This window comes from Trachurus japonicus, chromosome 5 (assembly GCF_045865225.1).
Source record: "Trachurus japonicus isolate A0001 chromosome 5, Traja_1.0".
Classification (NCBI taxonomy): domain Eukaryota; kingdom Metazoa; phylum Chordata; class Actinopteri; order Carangiformes; family Carangidae; genus Trachurus; species Trachurus japonicus.
The window spans coordinates 15492135-15509938 of NC_140911.1; the positions used below are offsets into that span (position 1 = coordinate 15492135).

At 44.7% G+C, this 17804-nt stretch overlaps 1 long non-coding RNA gene and 13 other non-coding genes across 14 annotated transcripts; all 14 read right to left on the reverse strand.

The window, feature by feature from the left end:
• Positions 1–3294: 3294 nt before the first annotated feature.
• Positions 3295–3830, reverse strand: LOC146987352 (uncharacterized). The gene is made up of 3 exons (XR_015035924.1): positions 3732–3830; positions 3524–3628; positions 3295–3412 (listed from the first exon to the last, which is right to left on the reverse strand). It is a non-coding gene; the product is annotated as an uncharacterized LOC146987352 (long non-coding RNA).
• Positions 3831–11136: 7306 nt separating this feature from the next.
• trnan-guu (transfer RNA asparagine (anticodon GUU)) lies at positions 11137–11210 on the reverse strand. The gene has a single exon. It is a non-coding gene; the product is annotated as a tRNA-Asn (tRNA).
• A 308-nt stretch (positions 11211–11518) lies between these two features.
• trnan-guu (transfer RNA asparagine (anticodon GUU)) lies at positions 11519–11592 on the reverse strand. Its single transcript has one exon. It is a non-coding gene; the product is annotated as a tRNA-Asn (tRNA).
• Positions 11593–11910: 318 nt separating this feature from the next.
• On the reverse strand, positions 11911–11984 carry trnan-guu (transfer RNA asparagine (anticodon GUU)). The gene has a single exon. It is a non-coding gene; the product is annotated as a tRNA-Asn (tRNA).
• Positions 11985–12296: 312 nt separating this feature from the next.
• trnan-guu (transfer RNA asparagine (anticodon GUU)) lies at positions 12297–12370 on the reverse strand. The gene has a single exon. It is a non-coding gene; the product is annotated as a tRNA-Asn (tRNA).
• Positions 12371–13070: 700 nt separating this feature from the next.
• trnan-guu (transfer RNA asparagine (anticodon GUU)) lies at positions 13071–13144 on the reverse strand. Its single transcript has one exon. It is a non-coding gene; the product is annotated as a tRNA-Asn (tRNA).
• Positions 13145–13650: 506 nt separating this feature from the next.
• trnan-guu (transfer RNA asparagine (anticodon GUU)) lies at positions 13651–13724 on the reverse strand. The gene has a single exon. It is a non-coding gene; the product is annotated as a tRNA-Asn (tRNA).
• Positions 13725–14032: 308 nt separating this feature from the next.
• Positions 14033–14106, reverse strand: trnan-guu (transfer RNA asparagine (anticodon GUU)). Its single transcript has one exon. It is a non-coding gene; the product is annotated as a tRNA-Asn (tRNA).
• Positions 14107–14424: 318 nt separating this feature from the next.
• On the reverse strand, positions 14425–14498 carry trnan-guu (transfer RNA asparagine (anticodon GUU)). The gene has a single exon. It is a non-coding gene; the product is annotated as a tRNA-Asn (tRNA).
• A 312-nt stretch (positions 14499–14810) lies between these two features.
• trnan-guu (transfer RNA asparagine (anticodon GUU)) lies at positions 14811–14884 on the reverse strand. The gene has a single exon. It is a non-coding gene; the product is annotated as a tRNA-Asn (tRNA).
• A 700-nt stretch (positions 14885–15584) lies between these two features.
• On the reverse strand, positions 15585–15658 carry trnan-guu (transfer RNA asparagine (anticodon GUU)). Its single transcript has one exon. It is a non-coding gene; the product is annotated as a tRNA-Asn (tRNA).
• Positions 15659–15974: 316 nt separating this feature from the next.
• Positions 15975–16048, reverse strand: trnan-guu (transfer RNA asparagine (anticodon GUU)). The gene has a single exon. It is a non-coding gene; the product is annotated as a tRNA-Asn (tRNA).
• Positions 16049–16357: 309 nt separating this feature from the next.
• trnan-guu (transfer RNA asparagine (anticodon GUU)) lies at positions 16358–16431 on the reverse strand. The gene has a single exon. It is a non-coding gene; the product is annotated as a tRNA-Asn (tRNA).
• Positions 16432–16738: 307 nt separating this feature from the next.
• trnan-guu (transfer RNA asparagine (anticodon GUU)) lies at positions 16739–16812 on the reverse strand. The gene has a single exon. It is a non-coding gene; the product is annotated as a tRNA-Asn (tRNA).
• Positions 16813–17804: the final 992 nt, after the last annotated feature.

Here is a 17804-nt window from a genome sequence, read left to right on the forward strand (position 1 = left end):
GAAGAAAGGAAGAGGAGGGGGGAGAAGGGGGGAGAAGAAAAAAGGAGAGAAAAGGGAGAAAAAAGAGAGGAAAAGGAAAGAAAAAGAAAAGAAGGAGATTTTTATTGTATAATCTTTCAACCTCTATTTTTTTAACATTGAAATTCATCATAAATTAGGGTAAGTGTACCTATTAAGCCCACCAAATCTGCTTTTCAGCCATTTTTGATATATACCACCCCAATTTAAGTGAAAACATTTTAGTTCAAATGATAGTCTATTGTCTAATTTGAAGTGTCAATCGTTCATTTATAGCAATTTTTATTGTTTTTATTGTTTAATTTGTCAAAATATACCAAAAATCTGGCATGGGCTTAATGGGTACTTAATGTACCCTTTAAGCCCATGGGTGTTCCAAATAAGCCCACTTCATGATTTGTTGGTAAATACATATATATATTTAAAAATCTTAAAAATCCAAACTTATTCTATTAAAATATGTAATCTCTTAGCTCTCAATAGCTATTTTCATTTTGTCTCCACTCCTCTCCTTGGCCCTGTAAACGGCATTTGAAATAGGCATGATCGGCCTATTTGCTGTGTTGTCAACACAGAAAAAGCTAAACTTACAACATGTCTTCTTTGGAATGTAGCCAAAAAACTATTCATGAACAAAATAAAAATTAGAATGGAAATTACTCTTCGGTACTTAAGCTTTCAATATCTGTTGTCATTTTGTCTGTATCTCTATCCTACATTATACAATTGGCATTTACATTTGGCCAAATTTTCTGGTCCAGCCAGCTGGTTGAAAGTGTTTTTATCTAGATTTCTGAAGACCCAATGACTGAGAGAAAGGCAGTTTCCTGGTTCAATACTATTTTAAGGATAATAAATTAATCAATTTCAGTATTTACAACTAAACAAATAACTTTTTAAACATAAAAACACAGCTTAAATAGAAACAATGAATAAAATGAATGAATTGGCCGATGCAATATCACTAATATTTAAATTTGGGTATTTAATTATCTGAATTATGAAGCTGATTGATTAGGTGAGGTCAAACTTAGGCAGGAAAATGGTTCAAAAGTCAAAAGGAAGAAACTCTCCATTGAAACACAGCCAGTGGGCTTAATGGGAGCAGGTGGGCTTAAAGGGAACATCAGTGAATTACTGGTTAAAAATCTGAATATTTTTATTCTACACACATGGCATTTAAAAACAACTACATGACATGAATCTATATAAGCTGCACTAACATAACATGAAAAGTATTAATTGATCATGTATTTAAGTAATTAGCTATACTCATTTACATCTGCCCTAAATGGTGTGATTTTTTTGCTACTGTCCCCTTTAAGCCCACTTGGTAAAAATGTTAATTAAAAAATAAATAAAGATAAATATTCATATGTATTATCAATTTAACAATAAAATAGGATATTCTGCATACAAAAATGTAAACTATCCATGTTTATCATGCTTTATGTCATGGCAATGAACAATGCTATGCAGTGGCTGTGTGCAGTGGCATCTGGGCTGTTTGCTAGCATGCTAAAATGCATATTTTGAATTCAAAAGAAAAACTATTTCTAATTCTAGAAAAATTCTAACACATGTTTTATTTAAAGCACTAATCTCTTAAATTTTGGTAACAAATGAGTTCTTAGCTAAAGTCGGAGTAGAAATATGGAATAAATATTGTTTTTTCAGGGCATCAAAATCACTGAAGTTTTTTTGCAACTTCTTCGGGAGCAGCAGGCACATGTCACACATATGCTTCGATAACTCAAGATTGACAAATCTGATTTGCTTAGAATAAAAAGTATAATTTATGTAACAAGCTGCTTCATTGGAAGAACCATGAACCAGCAAAAATGGTGATGTAGTTTTTTTTTTATTTGACTCAGAAGTCACAAGTGGGCTTATATGGTACGTGGGCTTAATAGGTACACTTACCCTATTTCATAAACTTTGTAATTATTGATTAGTGTGTTCAGCTGTTAACCAAAAGGTTGGTGGTTCAAGCAGTTCACAACTTTATGATTTTTCTTACTGTAAAAGAAAATCGGTAGTATTGAATAATTCTGACCAAAGGCATCTTTCCTAACATGAGACTGTCCCTGGTCAATAATAAATTACCAATAATAAATTATATGAAGAAGCCTACCTGTCAAATACCTTAAAAAAATAATGGCATCATTTAAAAAAAAAAAAACTTAGTTTAAGGCATACAATACAGCGCTGTATTTAGCAGAGACTTATATACACACACATACCACACAAAAAAATAGTGAAGCATATATTTTTTTATTAAACCAAACTCTTAGTATGTGGTGAACAATGAACATAAATATATTATAGAACAATTAGAACGATTTTTTCATTTTTTTTACGATTAGAACGATTTTTTTCATTTTTTTTTAATGTCCTCCAGCCACTGTTCTTTGGAGACAGTTTCGACGGCAGGGCAGTACACGGTGCCTTTATACTGGCTGTGTCCTGTTTCTGCCGTCCTGAACTGCCCGCATTTCTTGCACGTGTTGTGCAATACTTTGCGGGTCAGTTTTCGGACTGGAGCCGGAGGAGCCGCAGGAGCCGGAGGAGCTGCAGGAGCCGCAGGAACAGGAGGAACAGGAGGCGTTGTTAAGAGCCTGAAACCCAGGGCCTGTGGGGCAGCCATCAGGACAGGAACTGGTGTGGTGGCAGCACTCCCTGGAGCCAGCATCACTAGCTGTGGAGCTGACGTGGGAGGAGGAGGTGGAGCAGGGAAGAGCTGCCGCTGAAGGCGTGGCCTCACAGCCACAGGTGCTGCAAATGTGGGTACAGGCTTCCTCTTCACCTGCGCTTGGCCCACGGTGCTGCTGGGCAGGTGGTACTGGTGAGCCGGGCCGGGTTTGGGGGGTGCAGATATGGGGCGTATTCTTGCACCGGGGAGAGGGTCAGCCGCCACAGAGAAGTGGCTTGGCAGGTCCAGCCCCTGCATCACCACTGCAGTCTCCTGCCTTTTCACTTTCTTATTGTGCCACTGCACCAAGGTGGTGTGGCTCACGTCCACCAGCTGCATGGTCGTCTGCTGCATAACAGCCCCACTGGCCAGAACGCGCCGCCTGATCTGCCGGTAATCCTCCAGGATAAGGTCCCATCTGGACACTGTGCCAGTCCCCTTCTTCTTGGGACTGCGGTGGATGACACAGAGCCTGGTGAAGATCATTTCCACCAGGCGGCAGCAATCTGGCCATTGAGCAAGCGGGGCAGTGGTGGTAAGCGCATGCCGCTTCACGCTCTCCACCCCTGGAGTGAACTCCTGCCTCTTCTTAGGCGACCTGAACCTCCCTGTGTCCAGCTTGGTCTGGTGTCTGGCAGCAAAGACAACCCGCTGCTTGTCATATTCCAGCAGGTTCTGCCACAAGGCGACAATGTTGGACACCTGAGAAAGAGAACATAGAGAAAACAGCACATGAGAAAACAAAAACATTCAAGTGTGGACATGTGTGACAGACAACAGAGGAGAAAAAATAAAATGATCAAAGTGTCTGACCTGCTGGTTGGTGAGGGCTAGTGAGGGCTGGTTGCGCAGCTCCACTAAACATTCTGCCAAGCTGTCCACCCTGTCGATGCCTGGCACACCGGACTCATCCACAGCCTGGTAAAAACAGATGAGAATTGTGAGATCAGTGAAGTTGTGAAGACAAAACAAAGTCCCAGTGATGTTATTTATTAGAAAATTAGAATATGCTTTTACATACCCCAGATGCATCCTCAGCCAGTGAGGTGCAGGCTGCAGGCTGGGTGGCAGCAGCCAGGGAGGAGGAGGCAGCCAGGGAGGAGGGAGCAGGCTGGATGGAGGCAGCCAGGGAGGAGGAGGGAGCAGGCTGGATGGAGGCAGCCAGGGAGGAGGAGGGAGCAGGCTGGATGGAGGCAGCCAGGGAGGAGAAGGGAGCAGGCTGGATGGAGGCAGCAGGCTGGATGGAGGCAGCCAGGGAGGAGAAGGGAGCAGGCTGGATGGAGGCAGCAGGCTGGATGGAGGCAGCAGGCTGGATGGAGGCAGCCAGGGAGGAGGAGGGAGCAGGCTGGATGGAGGCAGCCAGGGAGGAGGAGGGAGCAGGCTGGATGGAGGCAGCCAGGGAGGAGGAGGGAGCAGGCTGGATGGAGGCAGCCAGGGAGGAGAAGACGGGCTGGGTTGGAATGCTGAGGTCATCAAGGAGGCCTGGCACTGTGAGGTCAGGTGTTTGGTCTTCCTCGAAGCCCTCGTCGTCTTCCTCGCCCTCGTTCCCCTCCTCCAGCATGTTCTCCGTCTCCTCTGAGTCGGGGTTGACCTGCAGGGGCTGCCCAGTCTGACTCAGCAGGTAGTCAATACCAAGCAGCTCTCCTATGGGAAAGAACAGATAAATATGTGCACAAGCATGCACACATAACTAATTCAGTAATGTCATGTATCATGTTAAGTAAATAGTTTGCTTTTGCTACTGGGAATGAAAGTCTCACTAAATTTCAGTTAGTACACTCAAAAACTAACAAACCCAAAACACTAGGTAGTTATCATAACATTAGCATACCGGTGTATTTGGAGGGTGGCCTGAAAGTTGGCACAAAAGCCCGGCCAAACACCTTCAAGCTGTCGGTGTTGATGCACTGGGTCACATCGCCGGAGTAGGTAAGGAGGGACGATGGCCTGCTGATCACCGCCGCAGCCCCCCGATCCTGGTTCCACCTGTTCAGGCCTTCCAGGAGGTAGAGCTGGAAGTTCAGTGCATTTGCACTGGTTCCTGAGAAAACAATACAATATTAATAGTCATTTAAAAAAGGTATTAATAGTCATTTAAAAAAGGTCTAGCTTTCCAATCTAGTGAATGCTTTGATAAAAGAGTATCCTGAGTGTTTATCATAAAAAAGGGAGACACCAACCTGGAATGAACCTGTTCAGGTGGCAATGAAAAGACTCCAGGGATGTGGACCCTCTGGCACAGCGATACCTGGTCAGGACAACACCCCCCTTCTTGCTGGTGCCCGTCTCCGTGTAAAGCTGCACACCAGGCAGGTCCTGGATACACCCGACGTGGCGTTGCTGCACACGCCAGATGTGCTCCATGCGCACCTGGTCCAGCAGTGGCACCCCCATGAGGTCTCTCCCGTTTGCCCCTCCCAGCGTCTGCAGCAGCCGCCCGATGAGGTTGATGGTGGCCTCCTCGCCGCGTGTCCTCCTGCGGCAGTACTGGCTCAGCTCGTGCTTGCTGATCCTTGCGTCCACCGCAGCATCAGTTGTAGCTGGCACACCCTCCCGCTTGAGCTGCTCTCTCTTAGCCCGCCGCAACAGAGTGAGGTCCCCTGCATCCCACTCAAATATGCAGGCAGACAGGGAGCTCATGAAGGTGGGGTAGAGGGGATGAGCGTCAGTGCTGCACCCGACGGCCAGCCTCCTCATAAAGTGCCAGATGTCAAGTCTTATGTGGAGGTCTGGCCACTCCCCAAACCTGGTCTGCAGCTTGCTGGCCCCCTCACTGATGCAGCAACCTGAGTCCACATACAGCAGCACTGGGGGTGCAATAGCTGCCTGGCGGTACCGCTCCATCACCCCTGCCACCATCTTGTCCAGTCCTGGCCCCTCCTGCACCGTCACCACGCTGGTGAGGATCTGGCCAACCTCGTTTCCGATGGAGGTGACCCAGAGACCAGTCCCCTTGCCATGGCCTGCCAGCTTCTTTGTGATCTGGAATTTAACAATAGTGATGTTACAAAATCTGTGATTAGAACTATTTACAGCAGCAAGTACATTAAATTAATTACACTGTACACATTTAAAATATCTACACATGTGATATGATTGACAATAGCATTCATGTGTATAATGGCATCTTTTAAGAACATGGATATCTGTTACACATATTATTTATTACCTGTTTGGTTGAGTCCATCTTGATGATGGAACCAAATGTGGAGGTGATGCTGGCCTTGATATGGCCCAGGCGGGAGAGGATGTCCCTGCCATATACAGACAGCAGCCAGCGACTGGTGGGCACCTCAATAGGTTCTGGGGGCTCCTGGCAGACCACTGGGAAGAGGCTTGGTCGATCAACGAAGTCAGCACACTCTCCAAGGTAGTGTGCCAACCTGTTCAGCCTTTCCTCTCCGTGGTTCTCCTTCAACTGCTTCACCAGACGTGCTGGACTGTTTCCCAGAGTCCGGTCACGCAGCAGACGAATGACCCGGATGTCACAGGCGTACCTGAAATGCACATATAGCTGTGATTAGTTACATGTTAAAGGCTATCACACACGGCCAGCAATGCGACAGTTGAAAGTGATGGTGGAGTTCTGTTGATTGCTTTATTACAAACACTACTGGCGACGCAGTTTTTCAAAACCATTTCACTCACTTGCGGGTCAGGATCAGCCGGAACATTTTCTGGTGCGGCAGGTCCAGCTGGTCCCGGACAGTCTGGGAGGTGGACAGGTAGCTCAGAGAACACACAGTGCACCTGAGTGTCTCTGTCACCATCAGGTAATACCTGTCGATGTCCAGGACCTTCCGAGCCCTCTTGTGGACACCGTAGCCCGTCAGCTGCTTCCCACACTCAGGGCAGATTACCCTCACCTTCCACAGGTGGTAGGGCATCCACACCATCAGCCGGTGGGTGAAAAAACGGTCTGGTGTTGGTGTCTGGTGGTATATCAGGGCTGGGACAGGGGGTTCATACCACAGCTGTAGGTCTTGCCGCAGTTTGCCAGATTTAAAAAGGGTTTTGGAAATCCACTTTTGGTCTTGGGCGGGGATGTTTTTGGCCATCTCTGCTGGCAACCAGAATGAAGCTGCATCCCCAGCAGCAGCCTGCTGAACTCCTCCAGGTTCATCCTGTTTGGATGACAACAAATTATTAATGTATGGCATAAATAACAGCAGCAAATTATGAATAAAAAGTAAATCCTACATCAATTGTGCAATACAGATTTCAAGTTGACTTTCTGCCTCAGTTCTCTGGAGCCTCAATTTTTCCTGCTCTAACTGCAAAGCCATTAACTCCCTGCGCTGCTCAAACGTCAGCCCAGGGCGCATGAACAAACTCTGCCACCGAAGCCCTAGCTCAGCGCGTGAACCAAACAGAATGCACAATGTTTACTCTCCCAAAATGCACAATCGAGGCAAGCTTTACCTCCCCAAAGTTTTCCCCACTTACCTGCCTAACCAAAACTTGCCTATCCCTCAACCCTAGTCTTCATGTGGCTTGCGGTGGGAATTTATGCACGCAAAACCAGTGGGTTTGTGAAAGCAACCTGCATGCAGGCGACCCCACAATATCCCACGGAGGTGCCCCCGAGATAATTGCCCGAAGACAATTGACACTAACCACGTTGCCACAAAACTATAGAAAAAAACAAACTGACGCAACCCAAAGGGGAAACGCAATTCACCTGACAGGGGAAACTTCGCAGTGCAACGGGGTGGAAACACTTACCTTCTCTTTGGAACGCATGAATGAGCAAAAGAACAAAAAAGAGGAGAAAAACAACCGGAGCAACAACGACACTTAGCGCACGGCGGATCTCCCCACCCACGCAACAGGGCACAGCGCGCACCAGGGCCCACTCACCTGATTACACAGCCACGCTGCCCCAACAAACAGACCAAACAAATCTAATCCATCACCAAAATAAGCTTAGGACAAGCCCCCACTTTTGTCACAGCCTGGCTCTTACAGCCATGACAAAGAGGGAGAGACCACCGTGGCAACAATTAACAAATGTTTACTTAACAATAAATAATAAGATACTGCAACAAAGGACTGGATCATGGGGTGTGAGTGTCAGTAAATAGGTGTGTAGAGCATGTTGTCTGAGTGTAAGACGTATGTGTGTGTGGGGTGTTGTAAGGTGCATAACACAAAGGTGCAACAAAGTAAACTAAGGACACTGCATCGCCATCACCGGTACCTGCAGGAGAGGGGAGAAGGAGAGAGAGTGAGAGCAATCAGCAGGCCTGGCTTTATAACCTGGTGACACCAGGCCCAGGTGTCACCGGCAGGCCTTAATCAGGAGGGCGTGACCAGCGGTGTGGCACCAGCCCACCACTGGGGACGCCACATTATTATTAAGGTAATTCAGATCAATTATTTTGTTTACTCCCACCAACACAAATACATACATTAATGAGTGAGTGTTTAGCATTGTAGGCTAGGTTACTATCACACGTTTCATGGAGTAATTCTGATGATAAACCCACTTTTTTAGGCTAATACATCAAATCAACACAACACAACAGCCAGGCCAATGAACAGACAACATACACTGCTGTACTTACACAGGCTTCTGCCATGCTGCTGTGCACAGAAGGGCTGGGGGTCCTCACAGAGGATGGAGCATGGCTGGGGGTCTTCACAGAAGACACAGAAGGGCTGGGGGTCTTCACAGAAGACACAGAAGGGCTGGGGGTCTTCACAGAAGACACAGAAGGGCTGGGGGTCTTCACAGAAGACACAGAAGGGCTGGGGGTCCTCACAGAAGACACAGAAGGGCTGGGGGTCTTCACTGGTGAGGAAGAGGGGCTGGGGCTCCTCCTAGCCACTAAATTAGGCTTCAGTGCGGCAGAGTGTGACCCACCATAGCGTGATTTAGTGAACTGAAAAGACAAATAATATTAATTTGATGATGTAACAAATACAAAGCCACTATGAATGAAATAAGAATTGTTATAATAGCTGATTAATAATATGATATATAATATAATAACTAGTTAAAATAATATTCACCATTGACAAACTTGGAGGGGGGCGTAAGAAAGACGGTGGCACAGCAGCCGTTGCACCAGGGGCCGAGACTGGAGCAGCAGACGGCGAGGCTGCGGCAGGAGGCTGAGTGGTGGGCTGCTAAAGCAACAGCATTGTGATGCGTGATACAACAGCTACAGCATTGCAGCAGATATGACATGTAAGATTAATCATAATGACATCATTTTAAAAAAGATCACCTTAGCAATGTGAAATCCACAATTACAGGCCACGGATCCTCCAAACAGACTGGTCTGTCCACGGGCCTGCATGGGGCATTTCTCAATCTGAAACAATCAGAACCCTGCTTAGCCTGGGGTATACAGTCATTTGTTTCATTCATAGGATCTGCACTATGGTAGGCTATATTTTTCAAGTGACCGTTATGTATTGCTATATCTTACCTTCTGGTAGAGGTCATGCCACTTCCGCTGCTTAGGGGCTGGTCTATTGCCTCCAGAAGGCCAAACCCCTGAGCTGGCATATGCCCTCAGCCTTTTCATCCACTCTCCTTCCCCCATGGCTTTGTGGGTCTTCGGCTTGTTGCTCATCTGAATATGGACAACAATAAACAATGAGCATCCTTTGGACTACACTGTGACACTACAGCACAAATGCACACCTAATATAACAGCATGACAGCTGCATTATCAAATCAATCAAGTTGCAGTAATGTTGGGTGTATGATTGATCACCTCTGATTAAATGGGTAGCAATCTATATCATAGTAATAGTCAGATTAATTAGTCCTCTAACACAAACTAGTTTGATTTGTCAGTTTTTCCAGTAGGATGTAGTTAACGGGCAGTGTAGTATACGGCTCTGCCTCTTTCTTTTCTTTTTGCCACAGGCTTCCTGTTTGTGTACATTATTGTCTTGCGGTTTATGACACGTCCCCTGCAGATTGGCAGCTGACTTTATTTATTTATTTTTTATTTAAAGGTTTATTTGGAATGGGACCTCACATATTCATGAACATTCAAAAAAAAAAAGATTAATTGCTGTAAATATGTCAGATTTAGCTGGAAGCTAATTTCCATCCGCAGTCCCATGACACATAAATAAAATTACACTCAGACATTTGAGACTTGAGAACGTAATGGTTTCCTTTTGCTGCTATAATAATAATAATAATAATAATAATAATAATAATAATAATAAATAAGCCTTTCCAAGCTGACCCAGAGGCCTGGTCGGAATATAGGGGTTATTTTGGTCGGAGCAATTTTTCTATTCACATTAATAATGAGCCTATTAACGTTACATTTATTGATCGTCAGTTTGTTTATTTTTACATGACAGGAGGTGCTACAGCTTACTGCTCGGTACTCCTCCAGGGTGGTATCCCCTTATCTGATGCCATTTCACACTAGCTAACACAATATGACCTTATCCTATTAATAAATCACACACATGCATAATAATTCCCCTGGCCGGCATCTCGTACAACATCATCAACAACTCCTCCTTACAGCAAGTTAGCATTTGTGTTTTGTTAGCTATGGTGCCGAGCGGCCATATAACGTAACAACACCGACCACAATTATCATATAGCCTAGCTTCATGTGAAGGATTGAAATAAACCGTATTATTTAAGAAGGAAACACATATTACTTACCATTGAATATGAATTATCCAGCGGCAGGACAGCGATGCTTCGGCGCTACGTGAAACGACGGTGGGTGGGTACTAATCCAGTCAACATTGGACAGAAGCGTTCTGATTGGCTACGTCCAATGTCATCCCGCTACGTGATTGGACGGGGGAAAGCTCACATTGGAAATGGATGAACGTGATAGGCTGACAACATTGGACAGAAGGAACGTGATTGGATGATGAGATTGGAGAATGGACAGCCGATCCTGAGCCAAGTAGCGCCACAGAGACTTGCGTGGCTGTAGTGGGCGTGTCCTCAAACTCCAAACTCCACCCATTTGTTTATGATTTCTTTTTGTACCATTTTGTCTAAGCCTTGGACTTTTTTGGGATCAGAGTTCTGCCTGTCCTCTAAGAAGAAAAAAGTGCTTTTGCGTAGGTATATTTGTGACATGATGGCAAATTTTTCCTTGTTAGTTTGTGTAGTAGTTGGCTCCCAAGGTTATAACACTGTATCACTGAGCTTGTGATATGTCCTGAATCTTTTGACATCAGAGTCTAAGCCTTGGACTTTTTTGGGATCAGAGTTCTGCCTGTCCTCTAAGAAGAAAAAAGTGCTTTTGTGTAGGTATATTTGTGACATGATGGGAAATTTTTCCTTGTTCGTTTGTGTAGTAGTTGGCTCCCTAGGTTATAACACTGTATCACTGAGCTTGTGATATGTCCTGAATCTTTTGACATCAGAGGATGGAGGTTTTTCTCTCTTGCTGATTATCCGTGTTAAGTTGAGTGTAAAACGTCCCTGGGTGGGCTTGAACCACCAACCTTTCGGTTAACAGCCGAACGCGCTAACCAATTGCGCCACAGAGACTTGCATGGCTGTAGTGGGCGTGGCCTCAAACTCCAAACTCCACCCATCTGTTATATGATTTCATTTTGTCTAAGCCTTGGACTTTTTTGGGATCAGAGTTCTGCCTGTCCTCTAAGAAGAAAAAAGTGCTTTTGCGTAGGTATATTTGTGACATGATGGGAAATTTTTCCTTGTTCGTTTGTGTAGTAGTTGGCTCCCTAGGTTATAACACTGTATCACTGAGCTTGTGATATGTCCTGAATCTTTTGACATCAGAGGATGGAGGTTTTTCTCTCTTGCTGATTATCCGTATTAAGTTGAGTGTAAAACGTCCCTGGGTGGGCTTGAACCACCAACCTTTCGGTTAACAGCCGAACGCGCTAACCGATTGCGCCACAGAGACTTGCGTGGCTGTAGTGGGCGTGTCCTCAAACTCCAAACTCCACCCATTTGTTTATGATTTCTTTTTGTACCATTTTGTCTAAGCCTTGGACTTTTTTGGGATCAGAGTTCTGCCTGTCCTCTAAGAAGAAAAAAGTGCTTTTGCATAGATATTTGTGACATGATGACAAATTTTTCCTTGTTAGTTCATGTAGTAGTTGGCTCCCTAGGTTATAACACTGTAGGTATCACTGAGCTTGTGATATGTCCTGAATATTTGACATCAGAGGATGGAGGTTTTTCTCTCTTGCTGATTATCCGTGTTAAGTTGAGTGTAAAGCGTCCCTGGGTGGGCTTGAACCACCAACCTTTCGGTTAACAGCCGAACGCGCTAACCGATTGCGCCACAGAGACTTGCATGGCTATAGTGGGTGTGTCCTCAAACTCCAAACTCCACCCATTTGTTTATGATTTCTTTTTGTACCATTTTGTCTAAGCTTTGGACTTTTTTGGGATCAGAGTTCTGCCCGTCCTCTAAGAAGAAAAAAAGTGCTTTTGCATATTTGTGACATGATGCCAAATTTTTCCTTGTTAGTTTGTGTAGTAGTTGGCTCCCTAGGTTATAACACTGTATCACTGAGCTTGTGATATGTCCTGAATCTTTAGACATCAGAGGATGGAGGTTCTTTTCTCTTGCTGATTATCCGTGTTAAGTTGAGTGTAAAACGTCCCTGGGTGGGCTTGAACCACCAACCTTTCGGTTAACAGCCGAACGCGCTAACCAATTGCGCCACAGAGACTTGCGTGGCTGTAGTGGGCGTGTCCTCAAACTCCAAACTCCACCCATCTGTTTATATGATTTCATTTTGTCTAAGCCTTGGACTTTTTTGGGATCAGAGTTCTGCCTGTCCTCTAAGAAGAAAAAAGTGCTTTTGCGTAGGTATATTTGTGACATGATGGCAAATTTTTCCTTGTTAGTTTGTGTAGTAGTTGGCTCCCTAGGTTATAACACTGTATCACTGAGCTTGTGATATGTCCTGAATCTTTTGACATCAGAGGATGGAGGTTTTTCTCTCTTGCTGATTATCCGTGTTAAGTTGAGTGTAAAACGTCCCTGGGTGGGCTGGAACCACCAACCTTTCGGTTAACAGCCGAACGCGCTAACCGATTGCGCCATAGAGACTTGCGTGGCTGTAGTGGGCGTGTCCTCAAACTCCAAACTCCACCCATTTGTTTATGATTTCTTTTTGTACCATTTTGTCTAAGCCTTGGACTTTTTTGGGATCAGAGTTCTGCCTGTCCTCTAAGAAGAAAAAAGTGCTTTTGCGTAGGTATATTTGTGACATGATGGCAAATTTTTCCTTGTTAGTTTGTGTAGTAGTTGGCTCCCTAGGTTATAACACTGTATTACTGAGCTTGTGATATGTCCTGAATCTTTTGACATCAGAGGATGGAGGTTTTTCTCTCTTGCTGATTATCCGTGTTAAGTTGAGTGTAAAACGTCCCTGGGTGGGCTTGAACCACCAACCTTTCGGTTAACAGCCGAACGCGCTAACCGATTGCGCCACAGAGACTTGCGTGGCTGTAGTGGGCGTGTCCTCAAACTCCAAACTCCACCCATTTGTTTATGATTTCTTTTTGTACCATTTTGTCTAAGCCTTGGACTTTTTTGGGATCAGAGTTCTGCCTGTCCTCTAAGAAGAAAAAAGTGCTTTTGCGTAGGTATATTTGTGACATGATGGCAAATTTTTCCTTGTTAGTTTGTGTAGTAGTTGGCTCCCAAGGTTATAACACTGTATCACTGAGCTTGTGATATGTCCTGAATCTTTTGACATCAGAGTCTAAGCCTTGGACTTTTTTGGGATCAGAGTTCTGCCTGTCCTCTAAGAAGAAAAAAGTGCTTTTGTGTAGGTATATTTGTGACATGATGGGAAATTTTTCCTTGTTCGTTTGTGTAGTAGTTGGCTCCCTAGGTTATAACACTGTATCACTGAGCTTGTGATATGTCCTGAATCTTTTGACATCAGAGGATGGAGGTTTTTCTCTCTTGCTGATTATCCGTGTTAAGTTGAGTGTAAAACGTCCCTGGGTGGGCTTGAACCACCAACCTTTCGGTTAACAGCCGAACGCGCTAACCAATTGCGCCACAGAGACTTGCATGGCTGTAGTGGGCGTGGCCTCAAACTCCAAACTCCACCCATCTGTTATATGATTTCATTTTGTCTAAGCCTTGGACTTTTTTGGGATCAGAGTTCTGCCTGTCCTCTAAGAAGAAAAAAGTGCTTTTGCGTAGGTATATTTGTGACATGATGGGAAATTTTTCCTTGTTCGTTTGTGTAGTAGTTGGCTCCCTAGGTTATAACACTGTATCACTGAGCTTGTGATATGTCCTGAATCTTTTGACATCAGAGGATGGAGGTTTTTCTCTCTTGCTGATTATCCGTATTAAGTTGAGTGTAAAACGTCCCTGGGTGGGCTTGAACCACCAACCTTTCGGTTAACAGCCGAACGCGCTAACCGATTGCGCCACAGAGACTTGCGTGGCTGTAGTGGGCGTGTCCTCAAACTCCAAACTCCACCCATTTGTTTATGATTTCTTTTTGTACCATTTTGTCTAAGCCTTGGACTTTTTTGGGATCAGAGTTCTGCCTGTCCTCTAAGAAGAAAAAAGTGCTTTTGCATAGATATTTGTGACATGATGACAAATTTTTCCTTGTTAGTTCATGTAGTAGTTGGCTCCCTAGGTTATAACACTGTAGGTATCACTGAGCTTGTGATATGTCCTGAATATTTGACATCAGAGGATGGAGGTTTTTCTCTCTTGCTGATTATCCGTGTTAAGTTGAGTGTAAAGCGTCCCTGGGTGGGCTTGAACCACCAACCTTTCGGTTAACAGCCGAACGCGCTAACCGATTGCGCCACAGAGACTTGCATGGCTATAGTGGGTGTGTCCTCAAACTCCAAACTCCACCCATTTGTTTATGATTTCTTTTTGTACCATTTGGTCTAAGCTTTGGACTTTTTTGGGATCAGAGTTCTGCCCGTCCTCTAAGAAGAAAAAAAGTGCTTTTGCATATTTGTGACATGATGCCAAATTTTTCCTTGTTAGTTTGTGTAGTAGTTGGCTCCCTAGGTTATAACACTGTATCACTGAGCTTGTGATATGTCCTGAATCTTTAGACATCAGAGGATGGAGGTTCTTTTCTCTTGCTGATTATCCGTGTTAAGTTGAGTGTAAAACGTCCCTGGGTGGGCTTGAACCACCAACCTTTCGGTTAACAGCCGAACGCGCTAACCAATTGCGCCACAGAGACTTGCGTGGCTGTAGTGGGCGTGTCCTCAAACTCCAAACTCCACCCATCTGTTTATATGATTTCATTTTGTCTAAGCCTTGGACTTTTTTGGGATCAGAGTTCTGCCTGTCCTCTAAGAAGAAAAAAGTGCTTTTGCGTAGGTATATTTGTGACATGATGGCAAATTTTTCCTTGTTAGTTTGTGTAGTAGTTGGCTCCCTAGGTTATAACACTGTATCACTGAGCTTGTGATATGTCCTGAATCTTTTGACATCAGAGGATGGAGGTTTTTCTCTCTTGCTGATTATCCGTGTTAAGTTGAGTGTAAAACGTCCCTGGGTGGGCTGGAACCACCAACCTTTCGGTTAACAGCCGAACGCGCTAACCGATTGCGCCATAGAGACTTGCGTGGCTGTAGTGGGCGTGTCCTCAAACTCCAAACTCCACCCATTTGTTTATGATTTCTTTTTGTACCATTTTGTCTAAGCCTTGGACTTTTTTGGGATCAGAGTTCTGCCTGTCCTCTAAGAAGAAAAAAGTGCTTTTGCGTAGGTATATTTGTGACATGATGGCAAATTTTTCCTTGTTAGTTTGTGTAGTAGTTGGCTCCCTAGGTTATAACACTGTATCACTGAGCTTGTGATATGTCCTGAATCTTTTGACATCAGAGGATGGAGGTTTTTCTCTCTTGCTGATTATCCGTGTTAAGTTGAGTGTAAAACGTCCCTGGGTGGGCTTGAACCACCAACCTTTCGGTTAACAGCCGAACGCGCTAACCGATTGCGCCACAGAGACTTGCGTGGCTGTAGTGGGCGTGGCCTCAAACTCCAAACTCCACCCATCAGTTTATATGATTTCTTTTTCTTACCATTTTGTCTAGGCCTTGGACTTTTTTGGGATCAGAGTTCTGCCCGTCCTCTAAGAAGAAAAAACGTGCTTTTGCATATTTGTGACATGATGCCGAATTTTTCCTTGTTAGTTCGTGTAGTAGTTGGCTCCCTAGGTTATAACACTGTATCAATGATCTCTTGTCAACTATGTGTCCTGAATCTTTAGACAGAGGATAGAGGTTCTTTTCTCTCGCTGATTCCGTGTTAAGGTGAGTGTAAAACGTCCCTGGGTGGGCTTGAACCACCAACCTTTCGGTTAACAGCCGAACGCGCTAACCAATTGCGCCACAGAGACTTGCATGGCTGTAGTGGGCGTGGCCTCAAACTCCAAACTCCACCCATCTGTTTATATGATTTCATTTTGTCTAAGCCTTGGACTTTTTTGGGATCAGAGTTCTGCCTGTCCTCTAAGAAGAAAAAAGTGCTTTTGTGTAGGTATATTTGTGACATGATGGGAAATTTTTCCTTGTTCGTTTGTGTAGTAGTTGGCTCCCTAGGTTATAACACTGTATCACTGAGCTTGTGATATGTCCTGAATCTTTTGACATCAGAGGATGGAGGTTTTTCTCTCTTGCTGATTATCCGTGTTAAGTTGAGTGTAAAACGTCCCTGGGTGGGCTTGAACCACCAACCTTTCGGTTAACAGCCGAACGCGCTAACCAATTGCGCCACAGAGACTTGCATGGCTGTAGTGGGCGTGGCCTCAAACTCCAAACTCCACCCATCTGTTTATATGATTTCATTTTGTCTAAGCCTTGGACTTTTTTGGGATCAGAGTTCTGCCCGTCCTCTAAGAAGAAAAAAAGTGCTTTTGCATATTTGTGACATGATGCCAAATTTTTCCTTGTTAGTTCGTGTAGTAGTTGGCTCCCTAGGTTATAACACTGTATCAATGATCTCTTGTCAACTATGTGTCCTGAATCTTTAGACAGAGGATGGAGGTTCTTTTCTCTTGCTGATTATCCGTGTTAAGTTGAGTGTAAAACGTCCCTGGGTGGGCTTGAACCACCAACCTTTCGGTTAACAGCCGAACGCGCTAACCGATTGCGCCACAGAGACTTGCATGGCTGTAGTGGGCGTGGCCTCAAACTCCAAACTCCACCCATCTGTTTATATGATTTCATTTTGTCTAAGCCTTGGACTTTTTTGGGATCAGAGTTCTGCCTGTCCTCTAAGAAGATGATGATGGCAAATTTTTCCTTGTTAGTTGTGTAGTATAGGGGTGCTCATTACGTCATGGCGATCGACCGGTCGATCGTGAAGACAGTGTGGGTCGATCGCGTGATGAAGAACAACAAAAAAAGTATATTTAAAAAAACACAGTTGTCTGGACAGCAGGCATTTTTCTCACAACCGCGAGGGCAGGTCCGCCGATGCATCATTCCGGGTGAGTCAGCTCTCCGCCCGTTTTCTTTGTTGTTACTTGTTGCTCCACAGAGCGCACATGGCTACTTAATTATGCACGTGCTGACCATATATGGTTGTGCTGAGGCATTCTGGGGGTGGAATATGAGGTGCGTTCATGTCCGCATCATTCTTGGGTCCGGTGTGATTTATCAATGGAATATTGCGGAGAGTTGTGCGTACGCACAGCTTGATCAGTGTTTCCCACTAATCAACACAGAAAAAAAAAAAAAAATTCCTCACGTGTGTTTACGTGCGGTGCACCATCACTCATCTCTGCCGCACATAGACAGACACAGGTTCACATACAGACAGGGGCGCACGGTAAATGTAGCTGCAGTGCTATTAACCCCCCCCCCAGTTGCATAGTCCGACCAACGACTGGATGACCAAAAATGTATGGACATTTATTGTGCCATATGGGTTCATGCAGTTATGAAAGGTAGGCTACACCGACATATTGTATATAAAGTGTTATCTATATGTTCATATAGTAGGCTATATAAATAAACGTTAATCATTAATAATGTTGGTAGATCATTTTGACTTGGTCACTTTAAAAGTAGCTCTCAGGCTGAAAAGGTGTGAGCACCCCTCGTGTAGTAGTTGGCTCCCTAGGTTATAACACTGTATTACTGAGCTCTTGT